We start from the raw sequence: 12,373 nt of genomic DNA on the forward strand, positions 1-12,373 counted from the left end.
TGGGTCCCATATGTACCATGCCTTTAATAAAAAGGGTCTAATGATTAACTGGAAAACCTCTACAATTTGAACACTGAGTAGGAAATAGTTCAGGGTTCATATATTCCTTAGTATCACGGATGGATTTGAAAGTTTCTGTTTTGGTGATACATCTTGCATGAAAGAAAAACAATGATGCAGAAATTGCATCCTTTTACTAAGGTGGGTAGACTCCATTTGCATCGGCCAAGTGTTTGGCTTTGTGAAGGACTGACTTCAGAGCAGAGAGAGAGAGGCACAGACTTAAGTCACCAGGAATATTTTCTCACCTTGCTGGGTAGTACACTTAAACAGCCATTGCTCCACCCACTGTTTGCTTTTGGAGCCACCCACCAGTGGCATGCAGCCCCCAAAAGGTTGTCCATGAAGGAATGCGCCCCTTGAGCTGAAAATGTGGAGGGAATGGTGTAAAATGGGGATGACAAACAGGTAACATGTGGACTGCATCGTACACTAGGCTACATTGTCCTCCCTAGCATAATACTGGAGGATCTGGAGGCCTTGATATCATGCCTTGGGCCTGTGGATTAGCTTCTTCTGTATGACATCACATTTGCTATTTTAGGCCTGTTTAGGCCTGTCAGTGCAGCTTCCCAAGTAACTTTGCTGGGAAAAACAATGATGTAGTAGACTGTGTCTGGCTTAACTAGAGCTCTTCCCAATGTGAAAGCTCAGGGCTTTTTGTGTGTGACAGTATTCATCAGAAGGGAGTACTGGTACCTCTTTTTTTGCTGCTTATGTCAGCCATGGTATTTTTATCAAGATACGAGTACCAGCACTTCATTTTTTTCCAAAAAAGCACTCTGAAAGTAAGGTAAGCTCTATACCCTTACTCTTTTTACCCCCTCCTAAAATAATTTTGAATTAGTCTTAGGACAATTCACAAGACCAAAACAAGCAGATGGTGACTTTAGGGAAAGTGAATGTGTGTTACATAGCCATAGTGAGTGATGAAGTGGTTGTTTATCATTCTGTGAATGACTTGCTCTCACAGCCCTTCTACTGAAATACTAGCTGGATAAGTAGCAGAGTGATCATATGACTCCTTCACTATTTATTCAGCTGTAATGCATGTTCAGTTACCTTAAGACCACCATTAGCCAAATGTCTCATTTTTTATGTGTGAGTTGGCCCAGTTGGCTTACTTCAGATCCTATTTAATCATTGGTGTCATTGATTTAAAATGTACGTATTTTCAAGTAAATGTTCTCAGGTCCAAGGTATAAAAGTGCTTCTGCATGTCTTGTCAGGAGGGCTAAATATTTTCCAGACATGGATATTCTGAGATGAGAAAAGCTTCACCGGCCAAACTTATGTCCACTGTGTTAAAAGGCATACGTGTAAGCAGGTAAGAGAGCTGGCCAACCCACTGGTCAAGTATAATCTAGCCCTGAGACAACCTCAAATGGTCCCAGTTTGGAAGCTGATATTTTGAAGCCAAGGTTGGTTATTAGTTTAGGCTTTACTCTCACAGCATTTTTTAAAAAATTATTATTATTAATTAATTAATTTATTTAATTATTGGATTTCTTAGGCGCCCATCTGGCTAGCTAACCAGTCACTCTGGGCGACGTACAAAATAAGCAAAATAGCACAAAATGACACATCAATACAATAACATTAAAATCTAAAAGCAATGATGTTAAAATCTAGCCCACCCCAAACGCCTGCCTGAAGAGCCAGGTCTTCACGGCCCGGCGGAAACTCATTGTAGAGGGGGCCTGGGGGAGATCATTTGGAAGGGAGTTCCATAGGGTGTGGGCCACAATTGAAAAAGCCCTTTCTCAAGTCCTCACCAGTCTAGCTGTTTTGACTGGTGGGATAGAGAGAAGGTCTTTTGAGGCCGATCTTGTTAGGCGGCATAGCTGATGATGCTGGAGGTGCTCCTTCAGATAGACTGGGCCGAAACCGTGTAGGAATTTAAAGGTCAAAACCAACACCTTGAATTGGGCCTGGCAAGCAACTGGTAGCCAGTGCAACTCTTTGAGCACTGGAGTTACTTGATCTCACCGGTGGCTGCCTTTAATCAGGTGCACCGCTGCATTCTGTACCAGTTGCAGCTTCCGGACTGTTTTCAAGGGTAGCCCTACGTAGAGCACATTACAGTAGTCAAGGCGAGAGGAGACCAGGGCATGTACCACCGATGGGAGCAGATGATTGGGAAGGTAGGGGCGTAGCCTCCATATCAGATGGAGTTGATACAGTGCTGCCCGGCTTACAGCTGAAACCTGAACTTCCATGGACAGCTAGGAGTCAAGAATGACCCCAAGGCTGCGGACCTGGTCTTTTAGGGGCAGTCGTACCCCATTCAGCACCAGGTCCAAGTCTCCTAACCTTCCCTGGTCTCCCACAAACAGTACCTCAGTTTTGTTAGCGTTCAGTTTCAGCATATTCCTTCCCATCCAGGCACTCACCGACTCCAGGCACTCGGACAGGGTTTCTACAGCCAACCTCGGTGAAGATTTAAATGAGAGACAGAGCTGCGTGTCATCCGCATATTGGTGACACTGCAGCCCAAATCTCCTGATGATAGCCCCCAGTGGCTTTGTATAGATGTTAAATAGCATCGGGGAAAGGATGGAGCCCTGCGGCACCCCACAGGTGAGAAGCCAAAGGTCCGAAACCTCATCCCCCAGTGCTACTCTTTGGTACCTATCAGACAGGAAGGAACGGAACCACTGCAAAACAGTGCCCCCTATGCCTGACCCCTCCAATCGATCCAAAAGGATACCATGGTCAACGGTATCAAAAGCCACTGGGAGATCTAGGAGGATGAGGAAGGTGCATTCACCCCTATCCAATGCTCTCCTCATATCATCCACCAAGGCGACCAAGGCTGTTTCAGTCCCATGTCCAGGCCTGAAGCCCGACTGAAATGGATCCAGATAATCTGCTTCCTCCAAGTGCACTTGCAACTGCTTCACCACCACCCGCTCAACCGCCTTGCCCAAGAATGGTAAGTCTGAGATTGGGCGAAAGTAGTTCAAATTTTGGGGATCCAAGGAGGGCTTCTTTAAGATTGGTTTTATTACTGCCTCCTTGAGAGCTGATCGCATCATGCCCTCTTCGAAGGACGCATTTACCACCGCCTTGACTCCCTCGCCCAGTCTATTCTTGCAGTTCATGATGAACCATGATGGGCAGGGATCGAGTAGGCAGGTGGTTGGCCTTAAGGTTGCAAGCACCTTGTCCACTTCATCAGAAGGAAGAAGCTGGAACTGATCCCACATCACCAGAAAACCACTGGCCGACTCTGACTCACTCACTGTATCCACAGCGTGCGGAGTCGTACTCTTTAGACGATAGATTTTATCTGCAAAGTGCTTTGGAAACTCATCACAGGAGGTCTTAGAATGTCCCATCAGTTCCGAAGCAATTGGACCGACCAGGCTTCAGACCACTTGGAACAGCCTCCTGGGACAGCACTCTGTGGATGCAATAGAGGCAGCAAAAAGATCCTTTTTCGCTGCCCTTATTGCCACATGGCGTTCTAGCCGTCTCACCTCCCGCCTCAGAGTTCGCAACCGTGGAGTATACCATGGTGCTGTCTGAGTCCTATTCAGGGGGAGAGGGCGTTTCGGAGCCACCCGGTCTAATGCCCCGGCAATCCCCTCATTCCACTCCTTCACCAGGGATTCGGCTGAGTGCCCATCTGCAGACTCCATAAAATCCCCAAGCGCATTCAGGAATCCATCTGGACCCATCAAACGCCTGGGGCGGACCATCCTAATGGGTCCTTTATATCCTTCCCTTCCTCCCAGAAGGAGCCCAGGGTGGCAAACAAAAACACTAAAAGCACTTTAAAAAATCTTAAAAGCAAAATACTTTAAAACATATTAAAACAAAATATCTTAAAAAATCTTTTAAAAAAACTTTAAAAACATCTAAAAAGCAATTAGATATAATCTAACCCCTGCCCCAAATCCCCTCCTTTCCACAATCCCCTCCCTCATAACACACATCAATTCAGATCATTTGAGCACTTTAGCTTTCCTAAAGATCATTATTATTATTATTATAGCTCTTTTTGTGCATTTTGTTTGTGCTGTTTTTTTAAATGTGATTTGATATTTTGTTGTGTTGTTTTATTTGTGTTTTCATTTCTGTTTACTAGCCCTCACCTACATAAATGTATATAATCAATGGAATAAGGCTCTGCAGGAGTCTGCGCTGGGCCTGGTCAGAGCACCATTCCTATTAATAGTTCGGCAGAGGAGTGAGCAGCTTGCTTATCAAATTTGTTAAAACGTCAAATGCAGTTTGGGTTTCAAACCTTGGGTGGATAATACTACCACCACTGGAATGGAATTGGTTAGCTTGGATTCCTAAATCTGAATACAATATATATATATATAATTCTGCAAAGAAAAATATATAGCATTAAACTCATAATGTCATGCTTTTATTGTAGTTGTTCTTAACTTGAACATCACCCAAAGAGTCTTGTCTCTGAAGAGTGGCTTATAAATTGGTTAAATAAATATACATATCAATGACAAAATAAAAACAAAATGTACAAGTTGGAAAAAGGGCATAAGTGGCTTAGAAAGTTCTGGAGTGAGTGAGGCTGAGGCTGTGAGCACACTAATTGCCTACAGCAAAGCGTTTCCATTGACCACATCTGGATGGGCAGCAAGTTGATCTGCCAATCAATTTCAAAATCTCTTTGAAGGTGATTTTTTTTAAAATGCACTTAAGCTGCTTTCACCAGGTTTTAGGGTAAAATGGGGTGGGTTTGACTAGCATTGCATGACCCTGTTTTCAGAACAGAGTGGGGAAGACACACTGGAACCGGCAGAACATTGAGTGTGAAGCCATTAAGGACAACACTAATGGTTCTGTAGTAATAGGCAATGACAGAGTATTGTTTCCATTTATTATGGGTTGGGGCTAAGACTCCACTTTTAGTTTGTTCTTGTGGTTACTTTTATTTTCCTATGCAGTTATGTGTCAGCCTGTTCATCAATATACAGCCTCTGATTCTGGACCCACAAAAGTGAGTAATCCTATCTTATATTTAATGAAAACATATATGCTTAAGTTCTTATTAAATATAAGGAAGGATTATGCTCATGCGGAAAGCAGGATTGGACCAAGATGAAGGAGGTGTGAAAATTAGAGGGAGAAATATCAAAGATATGCAGACGGTACCATGCTCTTAGCAGAAACCAGTAATGATTTGAAAAGAATGCTGTTGAAAGTTAAAGAGGAAAGCACAAAAGCAGTACTACAGCTGAACATAAAGAAGACTAAAGTAATGACAACAGAAGATTTATGTAACTTTAAAGTTGACAATGAGGACATTGAACTTGTCAAGGATTATCAATACCTTGGCACAGTCATTAACCAAAATGGAGACAATAGCCAAGGAATTAGAAGAAGGTTAGGACTGGGTAGGGCAGCTATGAGAGAACTAGAAAAGGTCCTCAAATGCAGAGATGTATCACTGAACACTAAAGTCAGGATCATTCAGACCATGGTATTCCCAATCTCTATGTATGGATGTGAAAGTTGGACAGTGAAAAAAGGAGATAAGAGAAAAATCAACTCATTTGAAATGTGGTGTTGGAGGAGAACTTTGTGGTCTGAGAAAAAGACAAATAATTGGGTGTTAGAACAAATTAAACCAGAACTATCATTAGAAGCTAAAATGATGAAACTGAGGTTATCATACTTGGGACATATCATGAGAAGACATGATTCACTAGAAAAGACAATAATGCTGGGAAAAACAGGAGTAGAAAAAGAGGAAGACCAAACAAGAGATGGATTGATTCCCTAAAGGAAGCCACAGACCTGAACTTACAAGATCTGAACAGGGTGGTTTATGATAGATGCTATTGGAGGTCACTGATTCATAGTGTCGCCATAAGTCGTAATTGACTTGAAGGCACATAACAAGGACAACAACAGATACGCTATTTCAGTTCAGAAAACACAGATTATTCCATCATCTACATCATTCCACTGAACATTCACATTATCTGCTGCTTATTTTGCCTTATTCATCTTATTTCTCACACTTTATACTGCCTATTGTCTAAAGAACCATAGATGGGGTTCAGCATGATACTTGTGGTGTGCATATATTCACTAACAGAAAAAAACCCTAGCAGTTTATATCCAACAGATACTTCAATCAAACTTGAAAAAGCAGGGAAATTGGGCAGCTATAGTGAATGCACCAGGGCAGCAGGAGACCTGACCTCCTCTCTGAGAGATTGTACTGCCCTACAAATTTGTCAAAATGCAAACACAATTTGGGTTGGTCTTTCACAATCCAATCCACTTCCTGTGTAGCTTGGAAGAATTTGGTAACATGTGCATATTGTGAGTGGTGGTGACACCTGTAATCAGGACTACATCTCCAGAGATGAAAAATTACGTTTTTATATGTTTGTTGGTATTCTTCTTACTTTGCTTCTTTCCTGTGTTACTATTGTTTCTACAGAAAGTCTAACCTAGAAAATCATATTTCTCTCATTATTCATCCTAGAAATCTGTGTCTAATTCATTTTTATTAATATCAAATCCTTTTTATTGGTTAATGTCATATGATAGCGAAGACAGCCTTTTGTGTCTCAAACTGGAGGTTATGTTCTATTTCTATTTTGGGTGCATTAACATTTGAATCTGAAACTGCAGTTTGAAGTAAAATCAGACTGATTACAATATGTTGCTACTTAAGCAATGACTAAAGCTGTTGGAAAAAACAAACTTGGCCTACCCAAGATGCATGTTTTCAGCCTGTTATGCTTAAACCATCCCACTTAAGGAATGGTGGGCATGGTCAATTAAAAACATAGAGCACACCTAGAAATTTTCTAGAATATATTTCACCTCCCACTGTTTTATCTTGTGCAAATTGAGACATTCCGCATGTCCATTGGAGACTATTCCGCAGAATAGTCAGTGCCATTATTCCACAACTGTTTCTGGAGTATTTTTAATGTAAATTGTGCAAAGTATATTCACATATTCACAGAAACAGAAGCAAAAGAAAATGATTTACTATAGGAAACGTCTCTAAAATTGCAAAGTAAATCAAACATATTTAAAGTGACCATCTTAAATATATCAACTATCTTCATATTGTTGCTTCCCCCCTGTAAAACAAGATCAGCACAGCACATGTCTTGTTTCTGTTGTTTGGGCTGATTGCAGGTGTTGCCACCACTCACCATATGCTCAGAGGCGCATGTTACCAAATTCATCCAAGCTACACAGGAAATGGATTGGACTTTGAAAAACAGACCCAAATTGTGTTTGTATTTTGACAAATTTGTAGGGCAGTACAGGATCTCAGAGAGAAGGTCAGGTTTTCAGAGCTTGGAAAAGTTACTTTTTTGAACTACAACTCCCATCAGCCCCAGCCAGCATGGCCACTGGATTGGGCTGATGGGAACTGTAGTTCAAAAAAGTAACTTTTCCAAGCTCTGTTCCTGATGCCCTGGTGCATTCACTATAGCTGCCCAATTTCCATGCTTTTTAAAGTTTGATAGAGTTATCTGTTGGCTATAAGTACATTCTTAAACTGCAATCTTTTTTTTAGTGAATTTCTCTGCTTTTTAATCAGGGAGGTAAGAACTGGGACCTTTGCAAGTTTGCTGAGAATGGATTGATCATTTGCATGCTTATTGAGTTCAATGGGATTTATTTCCCTGCAGTCATGTTTAGGATAGGTGAAACTGACCACGGGGGGGGGGAGAGGAGGAAGGATGGGGAAGAGAGGGGATGGGAGCAGGTGGGGAGAGGGGACAAGGAGGGCAGGTTTGATCATTTGCTTGCTTATTGAGTTCGCCAGGATTTACTCTTGTGCAATCATGCTTAGGATTGGTGAACTGACCATGAGGGAGGGAGGGCTGGAGGGGAGAAGGAAGGAGGAAGAAGGGAGAAGGTGGGGAGAGGAGGGTAGAGAAGGAGAGAGGGGGAAGGAGAGGGGAAGGGGAAAGGCAGGCCTGATTATTTGCATTCTTACTGGGTTGAATGGGATTTACTGTGCAATCTTGCTTAGAATACGTAAAACTGACCATGGAGGAGGAGGAGGGGACAGGAGAGGGAAGGAGGAGGGGAGGAGGCAGGAGAGGTGAAGGGAGGGGGAGGGAAGGGGCAAGAGGAAGGGGATAGGAGGAAGGAGGGCAGGTTTGATCATTTGTGTGCTTTTTTAGTTCAGTGGGATTTACTCCTGTACAATCATGCTTAGGATAGGTGAAACTAACCTGGAGGAGGGGCAGATGGGGGAGGGGAGGAAGGGAAAGAGTAGGGAGTAAGGGGGAGGGGAGGACATTGGGCACTGGGTAGATGGAAAGCCCCTTTCCTTTCCAAAAAGAAAACATTATGAACTGTATCATTCTTTTTCAGGGTTTCCCCCACCTTTTTATTCTACAGCAGGCACATGTAGTCTCCCACCCAAATTTAAACCAAAGCTTTCCCTGGCCACATCCACACCAGGCCTTTATTCCATTTTAGACAGTCATGGCTTTCCCCAAAGAACCCTGGGAAGTGTAGTTTGTGAAGGGTGCTGGGAGTTGCTAGGAAATGCCCTATTCCCCTCACAGAGTTACAATCCCCAGAAGAGGGGCTGACTGTTCAACCACTGTGGCCACCTGATTAGTCTGGCTTTTAGAACACTGGCAGTTGGTTCTTACTGAGCATGCCTGCGCTTTTAATTGACTCCAGTGTTAAATTTCTTAAATTAATTAAAAATCAGCTAGGCATTTTTAAACTGCAGAAGATGAAGGTCAGAGTATGGGGCAAGGTCAGTAATAGGATTAGAGGTACACTGTGAACATGACATTTTTAATTAATTTCAACAAATTATGAGACCACTGACAGCAGGGCCGGCTCCAGGCATGCGGGGGCCCTTGGGCATCAGCTTGCTCTGGCCCCCTGGTGTGTGTGTGTGTGCGTGCATACGTGTGTGCGCGTGGCCCCCCCGCATGCGCCCTCACAGCCCCCCTACCTGTCTAATCTTTACCATTGCCCTTAATGAAGATGGCGGCCGCGGTTTCCCTATGGGGAATGAAGCCTCCGCCGCCATCTTTGTTGATGGCACACATGGCTTAGGGAAGCTGCGGCCGCCATCTTCATTAAGGGCAATGCTAAAAAGCTGGCTGACAGGTAAGTGGGGGTGTGGGGGGCACGGATCGTGGAAGGGGAGCGGAGGGCCCCTCAGAGGCTCCTGTAGCTCCGGGGCCCTTGGGCCAGTGCCCAACCTGGCCGCCCTTTAGAACCGGCCCTGACTGACAGGTGCCTGGATTTTTCCGCCTCTTGCTTTACACTTTGAACTCTCGATTCTCTCTGAGTGTTTTGTGTATCTCCATGAAATCTTAGAGGGTTGATAAGCAAGCATTTCTGAGTTCAGGACTATAAGGTTTTGCTTTGAATTGAATTTATGGGAAGCAGCAGAATGGCATGGAGGATATTTTCAATTTAACATTGCACAATGTGAAAAATCCATGCTGGCTATAGTATTCAGCCAATCTCGTGGCTGTATAATACAGTAACAATGACAGAGGCACTGAATACAGGACATTTTTATTGTTTTTACCACAGGGTTCTAAAATTGCAACATCACATTGAACTTTTTCCAGGCATGGATATTAAAGTGATCAGCACCTTTTCTGTGCTTGCTATATAACCACAATTTATCCTTCTCTCTGGACTGAGGGAAAGCTTAGGCACAGTGTTTGTGTGTGTGCACGTGCGCTTCAACAGGGATGGGGAACCTATAGTCCTTCAGATGTTGTTGGACTCCAACTCTCATGAGCCTGCTCCAGCATGGCCAAAGGTCAGGGTTATGGGAACTGGAGTCCAACAACATCAGGAGAGCAACAACTTCTCCATACTTGCCTTACAACCTTTGAGAGAGGAGACAAGCCCAAATGTATGGCTGTTTTCCCAGCAGTGAACTATATTGTGGCATAATTACAGTGGATATTGTAATTATCATGATAACGGTGATTTCTGAAGTCAGAACTGCTCAACTGTACTGAAGCACATCTGTGTAGCCTGTTCTAATTGTAAAACATTTGTGACAAATAACTCCAGAACCAAATCATTACTGGCTATATAAGTCAGCTGATGTAGAAGTTATTTAACACTTCCTTCTCTAAATTTCAGGAAAAAAGAGGGGAAATTACCATAAATGTTGGCATAATTCATTATCTTTAAAAGAAATGCTTACACAACATTAGAGCCATAATGTGAGTGCTGCAGGAGCAGGCCATCATCAGCAAAGACAAACAGGACTAATAAACTGGATGATTCCAGACTGCTTGTTATGACTGCATCTTTGTCAGGAAGCCAAGTGAAATGATAGATCCTTCTGCTTCAGCACTGTTGACTATTGCTTTAAATTCAGATACTGGCATACTTGTAAAGCTGAATTTAAAAACTTTACCAGCAGAAAAGCTGCTGGCTATCGACTAATTTACTTTAATAAAATCATGTTTAAATGTTAAATATCTGCAAATGTGCTCTCCCCCCCCCTCTTTTGACAGAGAGGACAAATCCACTGCACATAAGAAGGCTTCTTCATTCACAGTAACACCTTCCAGAGGTAGGTCATTTGAAATACTTCATGTACTAAAGAAAGCCCATGTCTAAAGTGGAAGGTAGTTCCTTGTGCTGTGGTTTGTTTGTACTTGGAATGGAAATACAGCCCCATCTGCACTATACATTTAAAGCAGTATCATACCACTTTAAACAGTCATGGCTTTCCCCAAACAGTCCTGGGAACTGTAGATTTTGAAGGGTGCTGAGAGTTGTTGGGAGACCCCTGTTCCTCTCACAGAGCTACAGTTTCCTGAGTGATTTAACAGGGAAATCTGAGAACTCTCAGCAAGTAGCACTGCACTTAATGCAACTTGCTCCTGGGTAAATGTGCATAGGTTTGCAACCTAAAATTCAGTTTTTCAAAATGCCACCCTTCCAAAAAATGTCTTAGGATGCACTCCTATACATTGGGGAAAGGAGCCCTTTTCAGCCCAAAGGCCACAATCCGTTCTAGGGGCTACATGCCAGTGGTGGGCAGGGCCAGTAGCAAATGTAGGTGGAGCCACAAATGTTAATTTACTCATACATCTCTCTCCTCTATCCAGGCAAGCAAGAAAGTATCAGAATTCAAGGATACATTCTAACCTGGCAAAATCACTCAAAGCAGGGTCCTTGAGGGGTGGGGTAAGAATGCGGCTGGGGAGGGTGTGTGGCCTGGGGAGAGTCCCAAGGGTCAGATGGGGGCATGGAGAGCTGCATTCAGCCTCCAGGCCGAAGCTTCCTGGCCTCTGCTATGCACCCTTACCTATGAAGAGTGAGTCCCATGGAACTCTTCCGAGTAGGCATGCATAGGGTTGTGTTGTTAAGGAAGTTTTGACACTGTTTATGTATTCTGTAATGCAACTGCAAGATGCACACTGATTAGAAAATATATTCTAATTCAAAAGGTTCTCTTTTCCTTTCTGCCTTGTCTTATAATGTCATATTGTTAAGCAGCAGTTAAATGTATGCCCTTAGCAGCACTCTTTTCTTGAGGCTCTGCCTATAATGGGCCTTTCCATTCAGATTCCTTTAAGGCTTGTAAAGGGGCAAAAACAGCCATTCTGAGGCTCTGGAGCCACAGATGGAAGTTCTGGCAGGCTGAATTTGACTGGTCATATCCCATATCTCAGCATCTCACCTTCTGTAAGGGAGATGACAAACCATTGAACTACTGTCCCCTGCTAGTTCTATTTTACCATTCCTATGATATATTTTCCTTCTGAAGGCCACTTCCTTCGGACTCAAAGATTTCTACCCCCTCCCCAGCCACAGGGCCACCTCAAGACATTTTAGTGCCTAAGGTGAAGAAGAACAAGATGGCACCCTGACTGGACTGGCAATTGGATCATAATTTAATGCTGTTTAAAAAATTAACAAAATTTATATACCGCTTGACAGTAATAAAACTTCTAAGTGGTTTACTAGTGATAGAACAGTGCCCTCCACCACAACTGAAGCAGTAGATCAGATTTGGGAACCCAGGACAAGTCATGTGGGAACAGAGGGGAATGGGGTAATACTTGAGGGCTGCTGCTGCCCACCAGCATCTGCCGCCTGAGCAGGTTACCTCACTTTGCTTAATGGTAGGGCTGGCCATGTAATCACAGATGTACTGCTTAAGTGATTCAAGCTTTCCTTCTTCCATTCTCCATTGCACTTCCCTCGCTTTTCACTCATGCACTCACACAGAACTAATGTAGTGCTTTTTCTTGCTGTGTTCATACCTTACAGTTTGAAGCAATAATGATTTTTTAAAGTCCAGACACTTTATGCAACTTGCATAGCATATAAGCCT

The 12,373-nt window shown here is 43.2% G+C and overlaps 1 long non-coding RNA gene across 3 annotated transcripts in view; it reads left to right on the plus strand.

Annotated features, from left to right (window-relative positions):
* LOC133383137 (uncharacterized) overlaps positions 1-12,373 on the plus strand; it is a 30,615-nt gene that overhangs the window by 12,569 nt on the left and 5,673 nt on the right. For 2 of the 3 annotated variants that reach the window (XR_009762186.1, XR_009762187.1), the window contains exon 2: positions 10,542-10,600. This is a non-coding gene — a long non-coding RNA (uncharacterized LOC133383137). Of the gene's footprint in view, positions 1-1,305; positions 1,388-10,541; positions 10,601-12,373 lie in introns of those variants that run through there. The other variant, XR_009762188.1, reaches the window with a different exon arrangement.

This window comes from Rhineura floridana, chromosome 4 (assembly GCF_030035675.1).
Source record: "Rhineura floridana isolate rRhiFlo1 chromosome 4, rRhiFlo1.hap2, whole genome shotgun sequence".
NCBI classification, from domain to species: Eukaryota; Metazoa; Chordata; class Lepidosauria; order Squamata; family Rhineuridae; genus Rhineura; species Rhineura floridana.